General features: G+C 42.5%; 1 protein-coding gene across 2 annotated transcripts in view; it reads left to right on the forward strand.

Annotated features, from left to right (window-relative positions):
• ELAPOR2 (endosome-lysosome associated apoptosis and autophagy regulator family member 2) overlaps positions 1-14175 on the forward strand; it is a 200958-nt gene that overhangs the window by 65179 nt on the left and 121604 nt on the right. The gene's annotated exons all lie outside the window — the stretch shown is intronic.

Raw genomic sequence — 14175 nt, forward strand, 5'->3', positions numbered from 1 at the left:
CCTGGGCACTGAACATTAAAGTCTTTGTAAAGAAATCATATATGAAGATACTTCAAAAAGCTCATAGAAAATAGAATGAAAAAGTAAATTTATTCTGGTGCAAGCATCTTGAAATACGTGTATAGTTTCTTCATTACACACGTTTCCATGAACTTTTTGAAGAACCCTCATGTATACCCATGATGGATGTTGCATGTATGCAGATTTTTCACTCATCATTAGCAAGTACTCTGAAAGATCTATTTCCAAATGAGTTTATGGACACAGGCTGATTTTTCTGCTTTAAGTTTGAAACAACTAATGTTGACCCCAGCTTATCTGCTTAGTTTCGGCACTGAGCTGGGAAACAGTGACTACAGTTGAGTTAGGCTCCTGTTTCTTACCCAGGAAGAGCTGCAGGCGTTCTTTTCCCTCTTGTTTGCAGGTTGTCCAGAATTACCAACTGAAGTCATAATTTTGGTCTTAGTTAGGTACTAGTGAATGGTGTAAATGTTGCATATGAGCATACTTCAAAAGGTTCATGGAAAATGGAGTTAAAAGGTAAGTTTCTGGGGCACGTATTGCGGTATTGAGACAGCTCAACCCCAAAGTCCAACTGAGTAGAATTTAGTAAAGAAACACTTTATGGAGGTGTGGATTTATTTAAGGGAATCAGCAGTGGACGCACCAGAACCCAGCAGGAACAGATCAGGAAGGTATTAGCACCTATAGGCCCAAAGGGTTTGCAACGGGAAAATTTGAGCAGCTGTGAAAGGTGGGAGACAAACCCCTGCTGTGCCCCCTGCTGGGAGAACCCAGCATCCGGAAGGCAAAGGGGCCCAGTGACATAGTCCAGTTAGTCAACCTCGCCAAGCTTAGCTTGGGGCAGATGGTGGTGAAGACTGGATCTGGATCATGACTCACGGACATGCAGGGCCACTGGGGATCTTTTCTTCTATGTGAACAATGAGATGGACAGTGATCCTTCATTTGTGGAGGGGAGAGCCAGATGAGAGAGCGGCATTACAGAAGCAAGGGAGGGGCAGAATCATGAGTGGAGCGAGTCTGAGGACAGAAGCAGATTTGAAGAACAGGCAGCAATACAGTTTCGCAAGTCGGGTGGTTGCACTGCTGCCTGAGCCCCATGGGAGAGAGCAGGCCATCCTAAACCTGTGCACCACACCCCCAGAAGAGGCCGTCTGCAGCAGCTCATACCAGGGAGCTGCTGCTGTATTGTCAAGGTAGCGTGCAAGGTTGGTTGTGAAGAGTGACGGGACCAAGCTTGGAGATGATGTTTAATGTTAGAATCGTCATGAGGAGGGTGGGAAGGTGAGCTGACTGGGGAAGAAACCCAGGAGGCCTGCATGAGGAGGCAAGGATCTAGCTGGGATGGGAAATGCTAAATTAGTTAAAGCAGATAATGAAAGGAAAATGCCTATAATACACATGAATAAATAAATTGCTAACATGAGTAGCTGTGCTATAGTGAAGACAGAATGTGCTATTTTTTTACTATTAGTTGTGCCTCACACATAGTGTTGGATCTCAGAAACTTCAAGTCTTACATTTCTCACAGTAGCATATTCCCCCCAATTCTAAGGTACCGTCTTACTCCAAAGTGTACCAGAATTTTATGACCAGTGTTTAGGAGGATGGGAGTCATCTGCACTCTATTAAATAATATTTTCCCACTTACAGTAGTATAAATGTATCCACTTAATTTTATATAATCTATTTTTTTTTTTTGACAGGCAGGGTGGACAGTGAGAGAGAGAGAGACAGAGAGAAAGGTCTTCCTTTTCCGTTGGTTCACCCCCCAAGTGGCCGCTACGGCTGGCTCTCTGCAGCTGGCGCACTGCGCTGATCCGAAGCCAGGAGCCAGGTGCTTCTCCTGGTCTCCCACGTGGGTGCAGGGCCCAAGGACTTGGGCCATCCTCCACTGCACTCCCGGGCCACAGCAGAGAGCTGGCCTGGAAGGGGGGCAACCGGACAGAATCCTGCGCCCCGACCGGGACTAGAACCCGGTGTGCCAGCGCCGCAGATGGAGGATTAGCCTATTGAGCCACGGCGCCGGCCTATAATCTATTCTTTAATACCAAGTCTGTGCTCTCACCCAAATGTCTAAAGATTCTGCTGAATTACTTCTGTCAATCAACCATTGGTGAGATGGGTGACACATTTCATTTCTCGGGCTCTCAGTCTGCACTGGCTTGACCTGGCTCTCCATCTGTCTTGCCTCTTAGGACATTCGTCCCTTTTCCAATTTTCTTCTGCTCGCTCTTGCATGCTCTCTACGTTCTGGCTTTCCTACCAAGCTTTTGTCCTTTGTGTATTCCTGCTCTGGCTCACTAGGGTGTAGATGTCTGCCATTCACGGACTCCATCAGTGCGTTCTTACAGCACTCTGTAATTTAAAGCTAGCCCATGACCTTACATATCCTGTATTTTTTAATGTGTATTTCCTCATGTAAGTGACTTGATCCCTGTTTTATATGTATCCCCCAAAGCTTCTCTGTCTTTCTCTCCCTCCCTCCCTCTCTTTTCTACTAGGTTACTCTGGTGATTTTTGCCTCTTGTAGTTGAGCCTTGTCCCTTAGGGTTATTCAGAAGTGTTTGGCACATTGTACCTGAGTGTTTTTCAAGATGCTTGAAGTGGTTCTGTCCTAGTTTAAAAGTTCTATGGTCTGTTGTGAGGGACTGGTGATTTCTACCCTCTAATTGCATTATCTCTGTGACCAACATGGTCTTTTGCACCCATTAACTTTTGGTTTCTTTGCTGTATCATTGTATCATCATTTTCCTCAACTATAGTAAGCAACAGATTAAAGATAAAATTCAGCTCTTACTATACTAATAACTGAATTGGTAATCAAGTGAGTACACCGTCAGCCTTTGTTAAGCTTGTGTGGGCACAGGCTATGACAGTTAACGTCATTCTGCATAGCTAGTGGCAAGTTTCTCTTGATGTGGATTTTAGAAGTCTTTACATTTGCATCTTAGAGTAGAGAAAAGATGGTTGTATTTGCCTCAGTGTTGCCATGAGAATCAAATTAAAAAGTATATGTGAAATATCTTTTTAGTCTGTAACAAGCTAAAGAGGTTACAGTCCCTATTTTCTGGTTCCTAGTATACTACATGACTTGGAATACAGTAAATGCAGTGGGAGTTTTCCTGGCACACAAACCTGAATAGTACTATATCTGTGTATGAATCATCACCTCATATTTGTATGGTGATTTCAGTTGGTTTATTCCTACAGTCTTACAACGTGAGTAGGGGGTGTATTCCAGCTTTATTGCAGATAGGGAAACTGAGGCTCGGAGCTGTCAGGTTGCTTTCCTAAGACACATGGCTGAAACAGTAGGATGTGTGGACTAGAATCGAGTTCTTCTCAGATAGTTTCCTAGACTGAAAAACGCTTTCTGCTTAATGTGTCTGAGATGAGTCATAGGGAAGGATGTGGGCACACTGAGGAAATACTAATTTATTTTTCCTACCTAGAAAACATCCATAAGTATAGGGAAGAAGAGTAAAAGCAAATAGCTGTGTTCTTCCCAGCCAATGTGCCTTGTGTTTTGTCTGAATTCTTCCCTAGGTGCAAAGAACAGTCTCATATTTATGAAGAGATAAATGTTTCTTTTTCTTACTTGAACTGACCATGTTACATATTGTTTCTAAAAATATGGATAAAGAGAAAGCTATAGAAAAGAAAGCCATCTTACCTGTGTTTTCTGGCTTTTTAGAGAACATGCTTACTGCTTGTGTAATAGAAGCTTGATATGACAAAGGATGTCTAAGTGGTTAAAATAATAGGCTTAGAAAAACAACTGACATCCTGACAGTGGTTATTTGTGGTTAGTGGAATTATGTTAGATATTTGTTTTCTTCATCTTTCTCCCTATTTTCTGAGTTCTTCACACTGAAAATGTGTTGCTTTGTAATTGGAAAGCAAAACATTATCTTTTGATATCAACATATGAGAAATGCAGACAAAGATGATTATTAGAAGCTGGGTGGAGAGAATAAATGTGTTTTAGAACAAATAACTTGCTCTGAATAGCTTTTTGTTTGAGGCAGACAGACAGAGTGAGTTGTCCTTTTCTGGTTCACTTTCCAAATGCTCGTGATGGCCAGGACTGAGCTGGGCAGGGCTGAAGTCAGGAGCCAGGAATGCAGCCCAGGTGTCCCACGAAGCTGGCAGGAGTGCAATTACTTGAGCCATCACCACTGCCTTCTGAGGACTTGACAGAAAGTTGGAATTGGGAACTGGTGCTGGTGAATTGAACCCAAGGCCTGCTATTATGGGGTGTGTCTTAACCAGCATCTTAACTGCTGGGTCAAACATTCACACTGCAAAGAATTATTTTTAAATCGACCTTGTAGTTGATTTCCCAGGAAACAGGGTGGCGTGATGGTACTGAGAATCCGGGGAGAGGTGGAGAGAGAGTGGTTGAGGGTGCTACAAGGGCCACATTCTGCTTTCTGTGAACTTCATAGAGGGGTGGTGAGGCATCAGATTTTGTTTTGATTTCCACTTGAAGTTTCTCAGCATCTAACAAGGGATCTTCCATGGTCATGAGGAGGTGCTGTGGGGTTAGTATGGTTGAAAGTTCTAACACTAGACCCACTGTAGATCATCTGCATGGTATTAGGGGGTGACTTAAATCTTTGCCAGTTTTCTTTATAAAACTCTATCTCAGAAATGAGGTAGTGGACAGCACTGAGATTTTTTTTTAACTTTTATTTAATGAATATAAATTTCCAAAGTACAGAATATGGATTACAATGGCTTCCCCCCCGTAACGTCCCTCCAACCCACAACCCTCCCCTTATCCACTCCCTCTCCCCTTCCATAGTGGACAGCACTGAGATATTTTGAAAAACTTGGTACAGTGACTGGTCTATGTTAATCAATAATGTTAAAATGTTCTGTGGAGCATTGGATTTTTTAAAAAATGTTTATTTATTTATTTGGAAGGCAGAGAGGCAGAGAAACAGAGATCTTCTACCTGCTGGTTCACACCCCAAATGGCCACAGTGGCCACCACTGGACCAGGCCAAAATCAGGAGCTTGGAACTCCATCCCATGTGGGTCAGAGGGGCTCAAGCACTTGGGCCATCTTCTGCTGTTTTCCTAGGCACATTAGCAGGGAGCTGGATAGGAGACAGAGCAACTAGGACTCCAACTGGTGTCCACATGGGCTGCCAGCGTCGTAGGAGACAGCTTAACCCACTGAACCACAACTCTGCCCCCTGTTTGTTTTAGCAGGCAGTCACTGTGATTAGATTCAGCTCACCACATGTGACTGGGGGTGCTGGTGTTGCTTCAGTTTTCAAAGCTTTTGGTATTTTCTTCTCTTGGGGAAGCATGTTGTCTGTTCCTGCTTGAGCTCCATGGAGTTTTGTCCAAGTAATGGTTGATGGGGCAGTTCTGGGCTCTGTGCCAGGCCTTGCTCCTATGAGCATTTTCCACTTGGGCGTAATTGGGGGGTGAACCGGGCACTTGTGTTGGCTTCTACGTGGAACTGAGGAATTCTCTTTGATCTTTTCTGGAAGGTTCTCTCAGAGACTCCTTTTGAAATTTCTTCTAGTCAGAAAGATGGATTATTGCCTAGTTCCATCCTCCATGTTGTCGTGCACTTCTGTGTGACTGGGATGCAATGACCAGAGAAAGGTGGGAGAAAACAGTCGCAAGGGCTTTGTCCAAGCTGTGCGCAGCAGGCATCGCTTATTCCAGCAAGTTTATCCAGAGAGGTTCTTCCGGGCTATGAGGTGCCTGCGTGATTGTGTCGGTTTAAGTGCAGTTCTACAGCTTACTAATGCTGGCCTTGGGGCAGGGCTGAGAAAGAAGGAATAGAAAAAGAAGTCCATGAATGTTCCCCTCCCACGACACCCACAGTCTCCAGCTGACAGGGAGACCTTTTCTTGGTCTTGTGGCCACAAAGATGGGTTTCTCTTGGAGTTGTTCCAGTCAGTACCCACTGTGTAATTTCCTGGCACGGCCACATTTTCCTCTTCTCCTGCATTTTCTAGGAGAAAACAAGAAGAAGCCAGAAAATGCACTGCCATTGTATTCTTTAGAAAGCTTTGACTTTCTTTCATCAGTCTACCTTGCTGTAATGTATTTTTCAGAGTCTCACCTTGTATTATGGGCAGAGTGGGAAAAAGAAGCAGCAGTCAGCTTTTTTCATCCCAGCTAGCACCAGGGAATAATTTATTATAATTGGCCAGGTAAATGCCATCTTATGGAGCAGTAGGTACCGTTCTTGCTGTTCCTCTGTTTGAATGCTGTCACATAATAGAGAATTGTATCATCTTTAGACCAGGCAAGAGGGACCTCCACCTGGACCCTGTGGTCAAGGCCATGCTGTGGTCTTCCTCTAGCTCTTTCTGCCTTGTACAGTCTGAGCTGGGAAGCCTGCCTACCTGGATGTCATATCCTTCCCCCACAAGGTGGCTGGTTGGGCTGTTGGTGGTTGTCATCTAGGTAGCAGGGGGTGGTGACTGACAGAGTGGCCATGAGGATGACCCTTGCTTACTGCGTAGAACCATGCTGTGGACAAATCCCAGTTAGGCAATGTTATTATAATTGTTTTGGAAAGATTAGAAGGTTCTGAAGACAATGCTAATGTTATTGTAAAGAATAATTATCATATTCTGGTTACATTTTTAGCTAATCTCACTTTTTTTTTAGATTCATATTATTTATTTGAAAGAGTTACAGAGAGAGGTAGAGAGAGAGAGAGAGAGAGAGAGAGAGAGAGGGGTCTTCCATCCTCTGGTTCACTCCACAGATGGCCGCCACGGCCGGAGCTGCGCCGATCCAAGGCCAGGAGCCAGGAGTTTCTTCTGGGTCTCCCATGCGGGTGCAGGGACCCAAGGACTTGGGCCATCTTCTACTGCTCTCCCAGGCCATAGCAGAGAGCTGGATGGGAAGAGGAGCAGCCGGCACTAGAACTGGTGCCCATATGGGATGCCGGTGCTTCAGGTCAGGGCGTTAACCCACTGTGCCACAGTGCCAGCTCCTAATCTCACTTCTAGGGAGAGCAAAAGTGAAAATGATGATGCGGCAGAGTGCCCTGTGGGGGTACTGTCCTCTGAGGATACCGGATACCGTTGGGGGAGCAGGAAGTGGCTCTGCCAGGCTCTGGGGAGGGAGTTCAAGGGGAGAGGACAGAGGTGTTGGAGTTTTGGGACAGAGGACTTGGGTTTCAGTCCAGCGAGCTCCCGGGGCGGACCTTGGCTCTCAGCAGTGAGCGCTTGTGCTCCTGGGCTCAGTCAGCTGCCTTTCCTTTCCTGCTCTTGATGCCCCTGAAGCTTAAACTCCCTAGTGCATTTGTGTTTTTTTTTTTTTTTTTTAAAGGAAAGAACTCTTCTTCTCTTGTCATAATGTGAAAAGAAAAAGGAGAGGTCTGCATTCTTAAACAGGTTTTCAACTAATCTCTGTTTTTAGATCTGTTTTTCACCTCTGACTTCTGAGGTATTTGATGCCTTCAATTCTGAGTTTTCAACTTAAACCAGCCAGCTCCGTGTAATCTGCCTGCGTAGCCTTTAGCTCTCAGAGTTCCTGACTGTAGAAAGTCAATTAGAGCTCAGCTTGGGCTTTCTAGCCTCCAGGAATGATCGTGGACACTGGCTTCTATTGCCGTTTTCCCTGCTGGTCTCTGTTTCTGTGAGCTCCTGGTGTTTTTATTCCTTTACTCTGCACTCCCTTTAAAAACATGTACATTCTTTTGCAGGTATGTGGGGGCAGAGTGATAAACATGTTTAACTCAGCAAGTTTAAATGTAATTAGATAATACAGTACAGATTGTGTATGCTGGAGACTCTTATGCAAGGATATGCAGTCCTCAGTATCTTCTATGAGGAGTAGAGTTAATCATACCTCTTGGTGTTACAGGGAGTCTAGCTGTAGGTTTCTTGAGAAAACTGAAAAATTCCCTTCATCTCTTCAGGGTAGACTTACTTTAGAAGATTTATTTTTTGGTGTAGAATTTCCGGATGGGTTGGGTTCCCTTCTGAATAATAATGAAAATATGGACATAGACTATAATATGAGAAGCATAGCTTTTTCTTTCAGAGTTTTAGAGAAACCTGATGTGCAAAATCAGTTGAGTTGGCTGAGTCACTTAGAGTTTCAAATCTGGCTGTGGCATAGGTGAGGATGGGAGACTGGGATCTAAATCTGTCATTACCTGCTCATTGCCTGTCCCGTTATGGGAGGGTTGAGAGCGAAAGAATGAGAATGGTCTAGGTGAGGTCTTACCAAGAAAGAAACCCTGTGCACTTTCATTCACACGGGATATTTTGTTCATAACTGTACCCCCAGCATCCACACAATAGCACATGGGAGGGTCTCATTAAACACACATTGGACTTAAAAAGTGAATTGAGAGGTAAGCGTTTGGTCTAGCTGTTAAGATGCCAGTTTAGATTCCTGTGTCCCTTATTGGAGTGCCAGGATTCAATGCCTGGCTCCATTTCCCAATTCCAGCTTCCTGCTAATGTGCACTCTGGGAGGCAGCTGGTGCTGGCTCATGTGGTGGGGAACCTACCACCCACGTGGGAGACAGGAATTGGACTGAGTTCCTGATTCTGCCGTCGAGAGCATTTGAGGAGTGAACCAGCAAATGGAAGCTCTGTCAGTCTCTGCCTCCCTCCCTCTTGAATAAATAAATCAATGAATTAAGTACCTGTGAGAGCTTGTTTACAATATATGGACACTGAACTTAAAATACAAACCTTTTCAAAGTAATTTCTTAAAAACAGTGCAGTATCCACAAACAAAATGGATGTGTCATAAATAGATCAGTGATAGATCACCTTCCTTAGCAGTAGGTTTCCATGGTAACACCATGCTTTTATAAAGAAAAACCTGAATATAAATATTTCTGCACAATCCTGTGTACATGCAGGTGACAATGTGGGCTAAAGGAGCTACTGTAAGTTGCAAGTTCGTCTACCTTGAATATGCTCAAGCTTTGGGCCTTTCCACATAGCATCCTGAAGGATGCTTTCTCATTGGAATTGGAGCTGAACTATTTGCCAGGCAGTAGTCTCATGCTTTCCCTTTTTCCTCCTCACTGTTTTGCTGTCTCATGTAAGTGTGCCAAGTGCTTTGCTGAGCACCTCTCTCCCAGAGGAGCTGCAGCCTCATCAAATACAAGGTTAGGCTGTTCTCTACATTTTTATTAAGAATATTCAAAGAGAAGGAATTTTATGTGAAGAAAATGAAATGAACAAAATGAATTGCATTTGATTCTTTTTGTCTCTATTCCACTGTTGTATCAGTTTTTTCTCTGCTTTGAAGCCAGGGGCCTTCTGCTGCCTTTACTGTTTTCCATTCTGGACTAGGATCTGCTGTATCTTTACAATTAACTGTGGTCAACTCTTAATTGCCTACTGGGGGTAGACAGAGAGCTTCAGAGAGTTGATTATCTCATTGGCAGTACATTGATATAAACAAATCATGGAGTAAAAACGACCAGGCAGCTATGTCCGTCCGTCCGTCCGTCCGTCCATCCATCCATCCATCCATCCACCCATCCACCCATCCACCCACCCACTCACTCACTCACCTATTTATTCATCCCTAGGCTGTTTTGCTGCATACTTCAGGCGTGTTCCCTTCAGCCTGGATCTCACTGCTTACCTTACTCTAATAGACTAGCTATTTTTGAAGGAACTCTAAGCAACAGATTAGTTACAAATCTTGCCTGTTCTTCAGGGTCTTCTCCACAAAGACTTTCTGAATTGTTCCAGCTCACAGGAATTTATCCTAATTCTGAAATCAAATAGTGAGGTCACATTTTGCATGCTCCACCACACATAGTATGCTGAATGTGACTCTAACATTCAAAAATCCCTGTTTTTCTAGAAAACCAGTTCCTAAAATATAAGCCACGTGAGTTGCTAAGAAATCTATGTTGGATAGAGGGCTTAAGAAAAAATTGGCCATGATGAATTTATTGAGCAGTGGTACAACACTATACTCTATGAGAGAGTTAAGAGATTTTTTTGGAGTAACTTTGACCAGACAGAGCTTGCTTGTACACTGATTTTTGATATCATTCTTCTATTTTGGAGCCTTTAATCTTTAATCTTTCTTACAGTATTACCTTATGTGTGAGTGTGTGTCTGGTTTACTTCAATGAAATCATAAGCTTATTGAGAACAGGAACTATGTCTTATTTTAAATTTTCTCAGTGCTCACAGACATTTGTATTTATTTAGTAATTAAGTGGCAAGTAGTAAATAATGTTATATATTGATACATAACAATACATATTGATATATGCATAAATCATATTTAAAATGATATATGTTAATGTAAATATATAAACATAATGCGTGTTGAAATATGTCAACATAAATGAGTATATTATTTTATATGTGAGATATATTTGAAACATTGCTAGGATATGTGTCATTAATTGTAAACATTGTAATCAAAGATGGGAGAAGATACCCCAAGGTTTATGTTGAGCACTATGAAGCTTTTCCATGTAGATGACTTTGGTGTTTGGTGGTAGCATAGGTATCCAGCACTTATTTGAGCATATCCTGATATGTTGTGTTTGAGACAGTTTGAATAACAGTTTGAATTTTTGTTAATTTTAATAACAATTTGAATTTTTGTCACTTGAGAGTTTGTATACTATACCTGGATTTGTAAACATCTAAGTTTGTGTTCCTTGGTTTCTGTAAGAAAAAGAGGTGCAGAACAGAGAGGAGGCAGGGTACAAATTTACAGCCAGAGTGAATTTATTCGGAGGAAATAAATCAGCAGAAGTGGACCAGCTGTCATCGTGCTTGCAAACCAAACACGTGACCGAGGCCCAGACCGCAGCAGGCTGGGCCTTTTAATATCTTAGGTGGGCTAGGGGTGGAGTTGGGAGGGCATATGCAGAGATGAGCTTCTCCGTACAGGTTCTTCATGTTTGGCGCACTGGCTTCCAAACCTGGGGAAGAATGCAGGGGGTGGGGTGGGGAACAGTACTGGATGTGAGACTGAACTGGTCTCTTGAAAGAAGGCGGGGATAACAAGAACCTGAAATGGCTGAGGCTTATGTCCTTGTTCCATCAGCTTCTACACAAAGATAATTTTCCTTTATGTATTTTGTGACTATGAGTAGTTCCATGCTCTGTTTCTTTTTGAGTGGTTTTCTGGTTCCCACACCTTTACAGTGTGAAGTTTACAGAGAATTTTACTATTTTATTTAAGGTAGTGTCTTCATGGCCCAGAATTCTGTGACCTGCAGACATGTCTAAATAACATCGATCCTTTGAGTTGGAGTGCACCTAGCGCTTCTTCCTGCTTTCAGCTTGGAGAGAATGGCTTGTGACCTTCTGTTGTCTATAGTGTGCTGTGACTCACATCAGTGTGTTTGGTGACAAACTGTTAGAATCCCAGAAGTGTAGGAAAATTGTCAAGAATTGTATCCTGTAAGGGAAAATTGTGAAACATTGAAATAGGTAGAAAAAAATTACTAGGTGACCTGTTTAATGCACCGTTTTGAATAATCAGTTTCTCTTCACCTTTCATTATCTCTGAACTATTTTGCAACCTTGTGATTTGTAGGCGGCTGACAGTAATGTCAAGGATTCTTGTCCATAGAAGTAAGATACATTTTATCCTTTGGAATGAAAGTTACTATCATGTCTGGATATTCACCAGTTTTGTGTCTCTAAGCAGATTTTTTTTGTGTGTGTGTGTGTGTCCTTTGGGGTTTTTTTTTTTAACCGAGGGTAAGGCCTTACTGGTTGGTTTACTAATCGATGACAGAATCTTTGACATGTATTCATTGTATATTTTCATGAGAAATGATTTTGCTTTTTCTTTTTAAATTGCCCTTTAGTGCTAGAAACATCTCTTTTCTATGGGATTGGTTGAAGTGCTCCATGTTTCTTTAGGTCTATGGTTAGTTAGGCTGTGGGGATGTAGCATATAAATCTGAACACTTTTGTGCTGTAATTCTCTTTATTCAGTTCCCCAGATGCCACTCAGAACATTTTGGGGCACATATATTGTATCTTTAGCGATTTTTTTACTACACCTCACTATATCCTAGAGCTTTTTATGGATTTAAAGATTGCTTTCAGAGCAGATTTTATTATCATTTGTTACCAGCCTAATGAAATAGCTTATTAAATAATTTAAAATAAAATCCTCCTGACTTAGGCTACAGTCTAAATCTCTGACCCCAAGTGCTGCCCTCTGCATGAAGCAGATTTGCATTTCAGTATTTTTATGTTATAAGTAGACATATTAAATCTACCTGCTGGACTCTGAATTGTTTGGATCCTAGGGCAGCCTAGAAGTAGCAGATGAGATGAAGGAAACTTAGGAAACTTAATCAGCCCGTGAGATCCAACGTGGCAACTGGAGAATGAAGGACCTTTTCCAAGTTCTTTCTTTTGTTCCCGTCTTGTAACTGGCAGCCTGCACAATTCAGAGCAGCAATGGGGGAGCGCTTTCTGGAGCTTACCTTGTGTTAAACAGAAGCCTTGCTTCCTTTGAAATTCATGGCAGACTTCACAACACCGTTATTGGGTGATAAAGAGATTACCTGAATTTTATGGCTGAGGGTCAGGATCCTCTCTGTGGGGTACAGAAATAAGAGAGACATCCTAATACCAAAAATTAGAACAAGAGAAACAAAGTCACTATGTGCATGCTACCATGGAAGAGGAGAGAGGCGGATAATACTACCCCATTCCTGCCCCCCAATGAAAGATAACTAAGTTCTAATCCCTAGAGCCTGTAAATATAGCTTTATATGATTAACAACAAATACTTTGAAGATGTAAGAAGGGGACCTAGGTGGGTCTTAAGAGCAGTCATGGGAGAGGAAGACCTGTGCCACAGAGGCAGGATTGCAGTGCTGTGGCTGCCAGACAGTGAGTGCCATTAGCACTGGAAGCTGGAAGGAGCCAGGAATGGATTCTCTGCTGGAGTCTCCTACGGCAGTGGCCTGGTGAGACTTCCTCAGCCCAGTAGTTCTGCTTGTGAACCACTGGCTTTTGGAGCTGTGAGAGAAAGAATATATGTTGTTTAAACTGCTAAATTTTTAGTAATTTGTTACAATTGCCATAGGAAACGAATGCAGATTTTGATATGTGCTGTAACAGATACCTAAAAATGGGGACGTGGCTTTAGAATTAGGTAATGAGCCAAGACAGGAAGAAAAGACAGGGATAAAAAAGCTCAGATTTCCTTGAACAAACTCATGGAAATATGGGTTTCAGGGTGGGTGTTTGGCTCAATAGCTATGTCGCCAGGTGCGATCACTACAACTTTTATCAGAGTGCCTGAGTTTGACTCTGGCCTCACTCCAATTCCATCTTCCTGTTAGTTTTCACGCTGAGAGCAGCAGTGATGGTTCAAGTAGTTGGGTCCTTCCTACCTAAATGGGAGACCTGGACTGACTTTCGGGCTCCTGGCTTCCTGAGCATTTGAGGAATAACCCAGCACATGGAAGGTTTTGTCTGTGTCCACTTTCAAGAAGAAGCTGTCTAACCTTTAAAAAATGATTGTGGATGTTAAAGACTACAAGTGAGGGCTTAGGAAAAAATGAGGAGCATGATAGAAAGTGCCTTATATCATCTTTGAGAATATATGCGTTGTCATAGGCAGAATGTTGTCTGGAATATTAGAAGCAGTACTGCTGAGTGCTCAGCAGGAAATTAGGGGCATGTCATTGGAAATTGGAGGAAAGGTGATCTTTCTTATATAATGTTGGAGAGCTTAGCAGAATTATGTCTTATGGCTGTGTGGAAAGCAAAACTTGGAAGTGATGAGCATGGGTATTTAACTGAAGAGATTTTCAAACAGAGTTTTGAAGGTATGGCCTGGTTTCTTGCTGCTTAAAGTCAAATGTAAGAGGAAAGAGATAAGCTGAGAGAAGAACTATTAAATAAAAAGAACTGCACTGGCTATGAGAATTTTACAACTTAGATTGCCAAATATGTTAAAATTGGGATATCCTTTGTTAGGAAAGTGTGTTTTGAACAGAAGACCAAGGTTAATGAGTGACTTTCCTACTCCCTATTCTTGATATTTTGATTCTCACTTGTCATTAATACAGTAAGGGAGGCTAAACAGAGTGGATGAAGCAGAATACCAACATCCAAGGTATTGAATTACATAAATAGGGTATTGACCTGAAAATATCTTGGAATTTCTCTCATTCATAGA

This window comes from Oryctolagus cuniculus, chromosome 16, assembly GCF_964237555.1.
Source record: "Oryctolagus cuniculus chromosome 16, mOryCun1.1, whole genome shotgun sequence".
Lineage (NCBI taxonomy): Eukaryota > Metazoa > Chordata > Mammalia > Lagomorpha > Leporidae > Oryctolagus > Oryctolagus cuniculus.